Genomic DNA, 13,544 nt, shown 5'->3' on the forward strand with positions numbered 1-13,544 from the left:
ATCCTCACATCTTCACATTGTTATCTAGCGCTCCTTTCCTGTTCCACCTCTTCCCAGTGTTATAAGTTTAAATCCTTCTTATGACCTTTGACCTGACAGGCCATAATATCCTTTACTGTTTATAATAGCTGGTGTGCTTCCATCTTTTAATCTTATTATTCCAAATCCTGAGTAATTTATGTTCTTAATTGGCAGACTTGAAGGGGATTACAGTGTCTTTTGGAGTCTCAGAGGCAAGTGGGGTCATTAGTGTCCAACCAACAATGGGCATGTACAAATGAGACAAGTACTGTAGGTCCATATGTGCAGATGGAGACTGACTGGGTTAACAGAAATGCTGCAGTGCAAACTGGAGATGTGGAGTTTGAGAGAAGTGGGCATTAAGGAGGCAAGAAGGCTCTGATAAAAACACTCTATTGGCATTATGAGAAATGTAGTATACTCTGCCACCATCAGTTTGTTTCAGTTAGGTGTTCTGTTGCTATTAGCAACCACTGCTGGCACTGTTACATAGCATTTGCAACTTTACTGCCATTGTCCAGCTTTTGTCAGATCTCTGACCAAGCAAATATTGACGGGCATTTTTTATTTGCACCCCAAATGTTGAAGCCCTATCTCTAGGTACTTTTTTTTTTATCATTACAGCTGTTTTATGATAGAATTTTATTTTTCTATGATCAGCTTACTGCTAACCGGCAGGGCAGTGGTGGCCTTAAGGTTAGAGAAGCAAGCTTGTGACCAGGAGGTCGTCTTTTCAATCCCCAGACCCACAGGATAAAATCTGGGTGGGGGAAGTGAAAGAGCAGCGGTGCCCTAACCCCAACCCCTCCAGTGGAGCTGCTGCCAGCAGATCAGACTGTGGTTGTGCTGGGCAGCTTCCAGGTATGAATGTGTAATGGTGAAGGTGAATGTGAAGGTGTGAATGTGATCAGGGTGTTCCTGCAAAAGAAACAAGCTAGCCACCATACGTGTAACCGTTGAATTACTGTTGTTATGTATTTTAAGCTTTTCACGTTTCCTCTTGTGGACTCTACTCTTAATTACTGTGTTGCATACATTAGACATTAACGTTGTTCTTTCAGATATGTTTTTTTCCTGGCATGAAGTTTAATGTTACTAATTTGACTGCAACTTCCACTACTTACAATAAAAACGTCACAGCGTATAGCTGTGCAACTATAATGGCAAAAGTTAAGATCTAGCGTTTTTGTCGCTGAAAATCAGCATATCTCTGCCTCTGCTGCTTTGATTTTGTCTTTTTTTGTCTTTTTTAAAATCTGTCTCTTGTGAATCCCCTAACTGTATACTTAATCCATTTTATTTCTATGACTTAATCACTCTAGAGTCCCTTTAAGGGGAAAATGCATCCCATGACATCAGTAAAATGCAGTGTTTGAAGCCATATCTGTACTTATAAGAGCACATAATTTATTCTTCAATTCTTGCATCCACATTAAGCCTCTAAAACATGTAATCATATGTTTTCAAAATTATCTACATTATTGTGTAAGTAGCTGAGAAAACTGTGATGTCTTACTGTTTGCTGATAAGTAGCAAGTAAATCTGATACGTTTCCAAATCAATACACCTTTAAATAAATGTTTTCTTTTTTTTTAATTGTATCACATATTTCAGACATATTTCTGTTCATGCAGGAATACATGCTCATGAGAAAGAAACAACTCTACTTATTTGGGTAGCATGGTGAATGTTTAGAATGTTGTCATTTTATAAAGAATACAATCGTTTAATCTCCTTTAATAGACTTTGGATGCCAGTAATGAAAGCCAAGCAGTGATCTTGCAGAAAATACTGTGTTGAGATTGCTGCCAGTCGTATTTTACTATTGAGTTGTTTATAGGAATTTGTACAGAATAATTCAACTGAATGTGGTGTGATACTGTTTATAAAAGTAGAAGGCATGTACTAATTTAGCCTAAAAAGTACAGGAGACAACTTGTAATTATTTGGTTGTAAAGTGAAATTCCTCACGGAGTTAACAGTTAAAGTCAATTCATGTCTTTTTAGATGCACAGGTAGCTTTTGGGGCCAATGCGAGAGGACTGGCAGCCTGTGTGTCATTTGTTAATTGCTCTTAATGTAAAATACTCAACAGTTACTTGGAACAAATGTACTTCCTGTATTATTATCCCCTGAATAATCCTTTGATATTATCTGCCTCAGAGCATTTTCTTGCCTGAGGAGGATTTTTTTGTTTTGACCTGCCAAGTGTTTCCTAACCAGTGGCTCTAGTGCACCATCTGTGACACACTGTGCTCATTACTCCAATCAGTTCATCTCCAGCACACAAATCAAGGCTGTAGTAAACAGTTGAGGCCACAAGGTGTCGTCACTGAGCAGTGAAACAGTACTGCAGATGTACTATACTGTACTTAACTGTACTGTCTGTCTATCGATCTATCTATCTATCTATATATTTAGTCAAATAATTTAAAAATATATAATTAAGAAAGGAGTACTGTGTATATTGACAAGATGAGATGTAGTTTAGCTGTTACCAATATAATGGTGGTCAGAACCAAAGAGATGGAAAAGAGATGCCAAATGTCACAGGGGCACTTCCCATTTATTATTAATTTGACTTGCAAATAACAGCCACTCTTTTAGGAAGACTGGCTTTGAGGCATGTGTGTGGGTGTGTGTACATGTTAAACTGTGGGTGTTTCATATATGACCTGTAAACACGTGTCCATATCAGTGGGTGTGGTGGTCAAAGGACGAACCAGGTGTGGAACTGTTGACTCACACCTTTTGAGGGGAGTTCATCAATGCCGTGTGGAAAAAAACAACTGGTCACCTTCAGAGTCCTGCACACCTGACTGGAGGCTTTTGTACATATGTCCATATGTTTACTGCTGGCTTAATCAAATGAGCAGTAAAATAAACAAAACAAATGCAATTCAGTGGCGCCGCTCAGTTTTGGTTCCTAGGTTTTATTCCCCATAAATGAACAGGTTCTGTTTTTTTCCATTTTCCAGAGAACTTTTTCATTGTACTTAATGAGTTTGACACTATGGGCTTAAGTGCCACAGTGGATGCTTCTATTCCAACTGCATGACAGAGAGTTAGCTGTGTTCTTTTACAGTCTCAGCCTCTGTTTTTATCTTTTACTATTTGTTCTTATGAGGTGTCCTTGAGTATCAAGAAAGGCGCCCATACATAAAATGTATTATTATTATTATTATTATTATTATTATTATTATTAACAGTGATTCCACCTGCTGTTGGTGCATGAAGCCTTTGACTTTTGCTTCTGTTGAGCATCAGGTACAGTGAATCTTTCCTGAAAACACTTTTATGGTCCACAGCAGTTTTGATGAAATGTCAGAGGAGGCAGGCGGTTAGCATAAAAGTCACGGAGAACAGCACCACCCCACAGAAAATTCAGTATTCATCAGAACAGAAAATTCAAGGGAAACATCACACTGTTTGACTGAATCCTTCTGCAGTGCAGAAACATGAAAGCAGTGAGTCACTTTACCACAAATGTTGGACACAAAACCAGAAGAATTCGGACCTGGAAGACGAGGGCCACTGTACATTCCAAAGTTATACAGTATGTTTGATTACAAGTTACAGTAATACTGCTTGCATGCATCTATACATCTAAGGGAGAGCTGTAGCCTACTAAATTAAAGGATAATGGTACTTTAGCCATGTTTTGGTTCATAGATGTTGAAAACCCTCTATTTATTGTCATTAGGAGGATTTAAAGGGGACCTCATTTCACACCCTTCAGGCCGGCCTTATTACGTAAAACACACCATCCCTCGTTAGTTAAATACAATTCACTGTGGCTTAGAATGGAAATGTCTTAATGTGTCTCAGTAGGAAACACGGCCATGTTTTAATCCCATGATACACAAAACATCATAACATATAAAAAGTTAAGAGAGACTTTCAGTAAAGCAGTGAAACTGATCAGACCATGAAAATGTCCATCCAAAGTAAGAATCACTTCATCCACCACTATGAATCATGACTATTCATCTGGGCAGAACAGTGGGGCTTTATATCCAGTCTGTACATTATCATACCACGCTACTAGAGGACTGGTGTACAGTAGCTTGTCCTGCAGAACAACAGCTCTGTCCTTCCTGACAGGCTAAAAAGGGTTATTCCTGTTAAATGCTTAATATAATTGCTTAATGGTAGGTCTTCTTTACATGCTTTTGAGAACTAAAGGGCATACAGATAAAATCAGAGGAGCTCCTTTGTTTTTGTTTTTATTGTAACTGACCTTCTTTGAGAAAAACAAAATGTGGGTGTTGGATGATCCACATTCCTCAAGCCTTTTATGGAAAGAGCAAACGAAAAAGGAGGTTTACAGACCAAAAGGAGGAACAGGAAACAACAAGGCAGGCAGAGTTTCTTACAAGGGCAGCTGGAAGTGCTTTTACAGTACTGCACATTTCTGGGCACATCACTTGATAGATTTATTGCCTGGATTTATTAAAGGTGCAGGTCAACATTTTTAAATAGCTGTATATGACAAATTCATGTTGATACCTAAATAAATAAGACAAAGGAGAAGATCATTGGTCTCTATTTCTTAAGTCTTTTTTATTTTTAGTTTCCAGTTTTTTTTCTTCTTCTTCCATTGTGGGTGAGGCCTTAAATGTACAATATGTAACTTTCTGCCGCTAGGGGTCTCTCAACCAAAACAATGGATTGTAAACACAGACGTTTGATGACGTTGGGAAGTTGCGTGGAATTATGGGAGTTTTTATTGCCAACATAATTACGTTTTTCTTGATTCAATCTGTATTGGTAGCTAGCTGACTAGTTAGCTAGTGAGCCAGCAAGCTAACATTAGCGGCTAATCATTAGCCAGCAGCTAAAACCAAACTATCACAGTATATTTCACATGCCAATGTCACCTTTTGGATTTTACCGGGCGGACGGGGTTTGCTAGCTAGCTACTCAACGAGGCTGAGAGACGGGTGTGGGTGGGGATTGCAGGGGGAATTTCCGCGACGGCGAGTACGTTCAATGTCTGTTGTGCAGCAGCAGAACATCTCCCAGCTGCCCGATCTCCCACTTCACTTTTCTGTAATCTTAACTATTCATTTTGGTGCTTAACCCACCTTTTGTCGGATTCATTTAGCTAGCTAACTGTAAAGACAGGTAAACGAGAAGGGGAGCAGGGAGGAGAATTTCGGTACAAACACCGGTAGCGCTAATGGAGACGTAGCTAGCTAACATTATGGATCGCCGATGTTGTGACTACGATGCCTGGGTCTGATATTCTCTGTTTCCCGACGCTTCATTAAACTGCCGTCGTTAGCGTCATAAGCACACGGCACCGGCTGGGGCTAACGGCAACTAGCTAGCTATTGCTACATGTCCCGGCTGTGTTATCAGCTTTCATCCCGAATGAAGTCTCTTTGTGCCGGGGGAGTGAGGCAGGCAGAGCGGAGTGTGCTAGCTGGCTAAATTAGCATTAGATTAATCGTCTATCTATACAGCTAACGTTAACGTTATTAGTGAATTTATTCGTGGGTTAGCGCAGTGCTGCTTTTATCCATGATCAAAACAATCAAACTACGAATAACTTTATGAGCGTGTTGAACGATGCTGTAACCCTATAATGTTATCCAACAAGCATTAGCTAGCATGAATGTTAGCTACTTGTCAACCAGCACATATATTGTAGTAACATTAAACCGGATTAATATTGATATGTATCAATAAATAAGATTTCTGCTGTATTACTGTGTTGCAAAGTGGCATGTAATTAATCACAAAATGATGCCTTTTGGCAGAAATGGGTGCCGTGTTTTGACGGAAGTTATGAGTAACTAGATGGTGAAAGGTTATGACGCCACTGACGGGCAACTAAATGAAATGTGACGTGTCTGAAAATAAAATAACAGATTTCTCTGGGTGTGCCATTTGATGGAAACATTTGGGATAGTGTAACTACACAACTCAAAAAAAATATATAACATAGGTATGGTCGTTTTTAGACATTTTAATGCAGAAAAGTTACATATTGTACCTTTAACTGCATCATCGCTATTAAAATCCATACTAATACCCTGCCCTCGCATGGGTTTATGCAGGCTCACCTTTTGTGTGTATGGTGACGAAGTGTTGTGTGCATTTGCATACCCACATTTTAGGTGTCTATTCATATGAGAAAATGTGTGTGTGCTTTTCAGAGTTAATTTAGAGAGAATGAGTGTGTTTGTGTGTGTGTGTGTGTGTGTGTGTGTGTGTGTGTGTGTGTGTGAGTGAGAGAGAGAGAATGAATGTGTGTGCGTGTGTGCGTGCGTGCGTGCGTGCGTGCGTGCGTGCGTGTGTGTGTGTGTGTGTGTGTATGTGAGATCCACACGTTGCAGTCGTAATCAATGTGCCATTCCACAGATGGGGGGTGCAGGCCTCTAAAAAAGACTGCCTCATTGTATGCCCCGCTGTGTGTAACACATGCAGACTTACTCTGCTGGCGGTGCAGATGGGCCACCAGGGGCAAAGGTTACTGAAGCAAGGCAAGCTGATCGTCACATGTTTTATCCCAAGTTGCTATGAACAAGAGATATGTTATCAAATGATAATGGTATTTGTCCAGCTTTGCCCTGACCTTGTTGCGTAAATGTCCTCCATACACATTCTTGAAGGGTCACTCATCATATGAAAATGAATCTGACAACTCATCTGTAAAAAGCTTATGCTTTCCACTGTATCTCTCAAATGGAGAGGACGTGTGCATCCTTTGATTGATTTCCTTTGTGTGTGACAGACCTGGGACCTGGTGAGCAGAGAGGAGACATTTTCTAGGAACAGAGCAGCGCCAGCGCTCCATCTTCAATACCTGCTGCTGCTGTTCAATAATTAATGCCCCACACTGCTGAGCTGCTCCAGGAGGGAATGACAATGGAAAGCTTGATTACTTTTAGTACACAGTTGTTGTGTTGAGATTTATTTTAGAAAAAAAAAACACACTCACACGGATGATGCTCTGGCAAACCTGTGAAGAAAAATATGTGGAATTCCTTTATATTACATTTAACACCAATTTACCGCAGCATCTATCACCTTGTTTAGTTATAGTGAAAATAAAAAATATATGTCATAATGGTGTGATTTGAGCTTGAATCCCAAGATCCAGAAATCATGTGTCATGGAGCGAAAAATTATTTATTTAGCGATACGTCTTATTAAAAATACACCAAAGCGTATTGACCTTTGAGAGCGTTAATCTGTGTGAGTTAAAAATAGATCTACTTCCTCTTCTGCTACACAAGACAAAGATTGATCTCGGGTCATGAATAAATAATTTTGTCCAATTGAGGTGAAAAAACGGCCTGAATTGTGTTCAGACGATACTAGACAAAGCAGAGCCTCCTGCAGGGTCATAGTTAAAGTAAGTACTGCAGGCGGATTACTTCGAACCCTGTCAGCCAGCTGTGGCTCTGACCTTTGACCTCTTTCCTGTTAGTTGCTTGTGATATTGATCAACAACAACAAAAAAAAAAAAACTTGTTCTACTCTAGTACTCTTTTCAGGTACATCATCACATTGTCTCCTAAACTAACATGGTTGGTGAGAAATCATGGGATACTACATATATATATATATATATATATATATATATATATATATATATAAATCCCCCCCCATGCAGCTTTGATGTATCTAAAAGCTAACTTTAGAGTTTGTAAGTAAGATTTTGCAAGGGAAAGTTTTGCATAGCCTCGGGGCTAAGCCCCCCCCTGTCTTTCAATCCTAGTGACGTCCCTGGCCTACATGAAATTAAGTCCCCCTTCGATTTAGCGCCCGGTTTTTATTTCTTTTCAGTCCGTGTTTGTGTTGGCCTACTATTTTCTTTTTGTTCCCCTGTACTTGTATTGGGTTTCATCAAAAAGGCGCTATATAAATCTAAGTTATTATTATTATTACGTTAGTTGCTACAACAAACTCTTGCTAGTGACACAGTGACACATTACATCCAAAACAGGCCATATGCAACACTTAAGGTATTTTCTTATTATAAATTAATGATTTTCTGTCTGAGCAAAACATTCATCGCAACTATGACCTCCCGGTAACACTAACTAAAAAAAAAAAACTAAAAGATCTTTATGACAGCAGGTGTGGTAAAAACACTGCTGCTTTTGTCCAAAGGGTCCGCAAGAATCAACACAAACTGAAAGTTCCTCGCAGCCATTTTAAAGGGGCGCTATGCATTGACATATATAAAATGGACCAACAGATCCCGTTGTTCTGGACGGAGACCCTACGGAGCCATAACATGAGGTACAAGGTAATGGAGCCTTTTATACATTGTCATGTTTCTTTAGAAATAAACAATGGACAAATAGAGTCTTTAAACACTTCAGATGTAAAGTTATTCGCTGTCAAAGTGACGCCAAAATGAATGGCAGTCAATGGAATGCTAACGGGAGGTGATGGCTTGTTAGCATCAAAATGGCACCATAGGAGCTACGTGTTCCGAGGAGAAGCTTACCCCCTTGGCGCTATGCAGTTTTGGCCATTTCGTCGCTGTTTTCTCGCTTTTTGCTCGCAGGTTTCTCTATAGAGCTCCCCCTACAGCTTCGGAATAGATATTTGGCAGCTCCTATGTTTACTTGTGTCTGACTCCTCACTCGATCAGTCTGCCGTTTCCTCTTTCTCTGTTCCTCGGACAATGCTTTCCTAGCTTTCTGCTTCTTTTTTGCCAACTCAGCCATGACGATAGTGTGAAAAACTCCATCGCTACCTTGTTAGCCGGTTCCTGAATGAATGTATGTGTGCGGTGCCGTGAAGCAATTTGTTACATCGCGAGACCTGATATCACGCAATACTTCCTGATGCTGAGGCCGGCGACTTGCCAGCCCAAAGTTGCAAGGGTGGTTTTTCAGCTCACAGGCGCTAGGGGGGAGTGAGATGACCACCATTCAACTCAAAAAAAGTCATATAACCATTCCAATGACTCCGAAGCTGTTCAGTTAAGGTAATTAAGCTAAAAAAAAAACTGCATAGTTCCCCTTTAAATAGAGTAACAAATACGTATTAATCCGCTAACTGAAAACAGTCCCCAACAAATGCACTATTCCCTCCTGTTTGAGTAACATTTGCTAAAAGTTACATTGCCCCACTGTTTTAGGAAATCATTTTACTTTAAGTGAAAGTATATATTTGTGATCTGCTTTTAAAAATGTATGTCTTCAGTAGTAGCAAATGGGCTTTAGTCAGAGAGAAACTAACAGGGTAGAGAAGTCGGAGAGTGTTGAGAGATGGAATAACGCATTGGTCTTTTCATGGGATCGGTTAACAATAATAGAAATATCTGTAATAAAATAAAATTCTTCAAATATGTAAATTATGATTTTTACAATTTAGCTTAATGATTTTAAACATGTAGAAGTAAAAACAGCCTGAAAAGGGGAAACTATTTGCTTGTTGAACTGTTTACCAGTCTGTATATGCAGCTAGTGACTGGGGACTGGGAAGTATGCATTGCCTTGTTTTATGGGGTCGCAGGCCATAAAGGCACACAATGCTGGCTGTCAGCAGCTTCAGTGCAAAAACATTGGTGTCTTTCAAAAGCCTTTACTCTACTTTTACTTCCATGCAGTTTTAAGGTTTTCTCCTTCATTAGGAATATATGTATGTAGAGGCAAGGAACACAGAAAAAATAACAATGTTTCAGTTGTAAATCAGTTGCAGACACATGGGAAATGCATCTGCCTGCTGCCGCAACAGTGCCAGGTGTCAGAGTCCGAGTGTGCAGTGCACTATACTGACTTATTCTCTTAACACTGAAAACTATGGGGTTTGTTTTATCACTTCAAGGTACATAGAAATAATATCCCCAAACTCATACCATGCATGGAAAATATATGGATACCATGTATCTGTAAAAAAGAAAGAAAAAATATGAGCTTGCCTGCAGGAAAACTTGCTACTTGCTGTGTTTAACTCTGTGTTATCCAGCTGTTATAATGACAATACACGTTACTAATGGCCTTGCGAAAACTAAGCCTTTTCTAAAGAAAACACGTAGCTCCTTTCTGTATCTTCATGACTCATCCGCAGCCTGAGTGGTCTGGCTGTGAGTAGGACTATTTTGACAGAGCAGAAGTGCAAAACAGAGGTGGCCATGGAAACTGGCGGCATCCAATGGGAGAATAGGATATGGGTGTGTCTGGCTGATTGGCAAGTCCTGTTCACTTCCTTCTGCCTGGTCAATTAATAACTTTTTCTGCACTCATTCTTCTCAAGGAGGGAGAGAATAAGTAGAACTTTCTAGATAAAGCTGTCACATAACACTTGCAGTATCTGTGCAATATGAATTGAGCTTAGTGACGTTTAGCCATCTCACTTGCATAGTTGTCTAGTTTCTCACTAACGTTTATTTTTACACTAGTCTGAATGTAAATGATTGATTTGATTCATTCATTTGAGTCATTCCATTGAGAGTCAGGTTTATTTGAGTGGGAAAAGTCATTGATAAATGCTCTCTATTCACTGCTTAACTGTGTCTTAAAAGCATAGGTGTCTATATGCTATTGTACACCTGCTCAATAGAAGTAGCTCCCAGGTGTGAACTTGTGCTACTATACTGTATAAGCGTGAAACATAGTGCATAAACATAGTGTTGAGAAAACTTCTCAGAAGTAGGGAAAAAAGCTTCCTTGGATAATCCTCACGGACATAAATTCCCAATATAAGAGAAGTAATGCAGCATTTCAGATATATGAAATAAACTATTAAACATTTCAATTTTTCTTTTCAGTCGAAAAACGCAATTTACATTCTATCTTTGTGTTCTGTTAATTTGACAGCTAGTGCGCACTGATGAGAGGAGGAAGGATAGAAAGATCATAATAAGGTTACATGTGGTTACCTTATTTATGGTTTCCATGGGCAAAAACAAACCTACATACAGACATATATTTATTTATTGATTATATTTGCATTGTTAATCTGAATATGCAAAGTAACAGTAGTAAATAAAGCTGTCAGATAAATGTAGTGGAGTACAAAGTACAATATTTGCCTCTGAGATGTAGTGGAGTATAACGTAGCAGAAAATAGAAATACTCAAGTAAAGTACCTCAAATTTGTACTTAAGTACAGTACTTGAGTAAATGTGATTAGGTACTTTCCATTACTTCCACCACACTTGCACCACTGATGGTTGTGATGATCATGTATTAGAACTAGGACAGCCAGGTTTTGCTACTGCACTTGAAGCTGTTTCCACCATTAATTCCAGACCGTACGGTCAAAAGTTGTTTGTGATGCTGACAGAGTCCTCATGGGAACGCTTGTTTTGTTAATTTATTTATTTGTATTATTCTTTAATGCATGAAGGTTTATTGTTTTGTGTTTTTACCACTTGTTTCATGTCTCAGTGTAGTTACTATATATGCAATTTCCTGGTTTCTGTTGTGTTCTTTTTCTGTGAGCTTACCAAAGCAAATGTATTTTAACTACTTTAAAATGGCAATAAAGAATTGAATTTTGCGGTTAACAACTAACAGTGTGACCAAATATAATTTATTTCAGAAAAACAATTTTCTCCCAAAAAAGGCCCTATCTCACAATTATTTACCAATTTAGTGACACTTGGTGCAGTACACACAAGGACTTTAAATTATAAAGAGATGCATCCTAGACTAAAATGGTGGAAAACTCTGTGAATAAACCACACAACATCCCTGCTGCTTAATCCCTGGAAGACATTCTGGAGTGTAAACTATGCTTAAAATGTAAACGACGCACATATATGGTAATACAGCTTGTCTCTCCAACACAGCACTAAGGATGGCAGCCTCAGATAGCCTCACACGTTAGGACTGTCCTTTAAGCTGCAGACACACTGACCAGACGGCCGACCCTCGGCAGAAAAGGCAGTTGGAAAAAAAAAAGTGCCTTGGAACACACCAAAAGCGACGAGACGTAATACATCTCCATAACAGCAGGCACTAATCTGTACAAACGCGTCACGTGGGTCTGGTTTCTTCGGAAATTCAAAGACAGACTGTCATGGCGGCTTGTTCAGAATACGATCTCATATTGTACTAAAATAGTTCACCGAAACGTGTTTCTGAAAACATTTTAAGTGAGAAATAGGCCATGCAGTTGCTGAATCTGTCTTCATTTCAGATCGACAAAGATCAGTTTAGAAGATTTTTGTCAGATTTTGAGAGACTCTAGTCACGCTCATTCCGCCCCCCGTTTCCGGGTTAGCACTCTACCAATCAGATGGGTCATTTGAGTCCGACTGCCGGCAGTGCCCGCCCTGCTGATTATACATGTCAAATCGGCCAAAATGAAGGCCGACGGCCCCTCGGACGGACGACGGCACGGAACACACTGAACAGACTTGAGTCACTGACCTCACCAGATTGTCTAAGGGACGATTATCAGCTTGGTGTGTCTCGGGCTTTAAGGCAGTGGTTTTCCTTTTCAAGTTGCGACCCCCAATAATAATAAGGTTGGTGTTTGCGACCCCCGTCCCCCTCAAGAGCTGCAAACCGGTGTAAACAGCTGTTTCTACACGGCTCCCCCTGCTGATTTTGAGTGATTTTTGTGAATGTTCTGATAAATACATGTAAACAAATAATGCTCTGCTTTAATGACAATTTAGTTTTATCAGCTCGCACCTAGCCTTGTCCAATGTACATCAGGCTCTGCGGACTTGTGATGCATTTGTGTCTTTTTCTCTCCCCCTGACCCGCCTTCAGACCTCTTTCTGTGTTCCAGGACCTCCTGATTTACAAATGAAGCTCTGAATATAACACATGAAATGAACCAAACTCACACAGTAATGTCATTCCCCAGTCTACAATGGTATTTCATGTTTTTCTCCCCAACCATCTGGCGACCTCCAGAAATTATCTCGCGACCCCCTTGGGGGTCCCGACCTCCAGGTTGAGAACCACTGCTTTAAGGAATACAACATACTGGTTTAGTTTCTTTCCTGCCCAAAATGTAACCTCAGTTACAGCAAGACATTTCTCATCATCCAGAAACATTCAGCCATTGATGATTGGAGATCAAAAATTGCTCATTAGCATAATGAGAATGTGTGATTGCTTGCTGCTCAATGTTTTACCCTATGATGACTTAGCGACCTTTCAAGGGTGTTTTCTCTCTCTTTCAGTGCATGATGAGTGACCCAAATGACAATCAACAATCAAAAAGAAAACATTCCAGCATAAATGGTATAGATTTGTGTAAGGCTGCTGATTGTGTCCATTTGCCCAGCAGATTAAAGTGGGGTATGAATCTTAAATTAACAGCTGGATAAAACTGCTGACATTAAGATATTGTAAATTACCAATGATTAAGTGCTTAACAAAAGAGGTTGGTAGCTAATGTGGCTTCAGTGATCATCATAAGGTAAAAAAACTAAAGTGAATTATTTTACTATTTTTATTAAATGGATTTGTACTATACCTTGTAATGAAAGTAATTGCACCAGTTTACTTTGAATTAAATCTCAGAGATCTACATCAACCTAGATTTAAATCTGTGTAAATGTACATTTTGATTGGTTTAACCTAAAA

General features: G+C 39.5%; 1 long non-coding RNA gene across 1 annotated transcript; it reads left to right on the plus strand.

Annotated features, from left to right (window-relative positions):
• The first annotated feature begins 436 nt into the window (after positions 1–436).
• On the plus strand, positions 437–11,782 carry LOC118496307. The gene is made up of 3 exons (XR_004898855.1): positions 437–470; positions 700–808; positions 11,771–11,782. It is a non-coding gene; the product is annotated as an uncharacterized LOC118496307 (long non-coding RNA).
• The last annotated feature ends 1,762 nt before the right edge of the window (positions 11,783–13,544 follow it).

The sequence above is a fragment of the Sander lucioperca genome, chromosome 11 (genome assembly GCF_008315115.2).
Source record: "Sander lucioperca isolate FBNREF2018 chromosome 11, SLUC_FBN_1.2, whole genome shotgun sequence".
NCBI classification, from domain to species: domain Eukaryota; kingdom Metazoa; phylum Chordata; class Actinopteri; order Perciformes; family Percidae; genus Sander; species Sander lucioperca.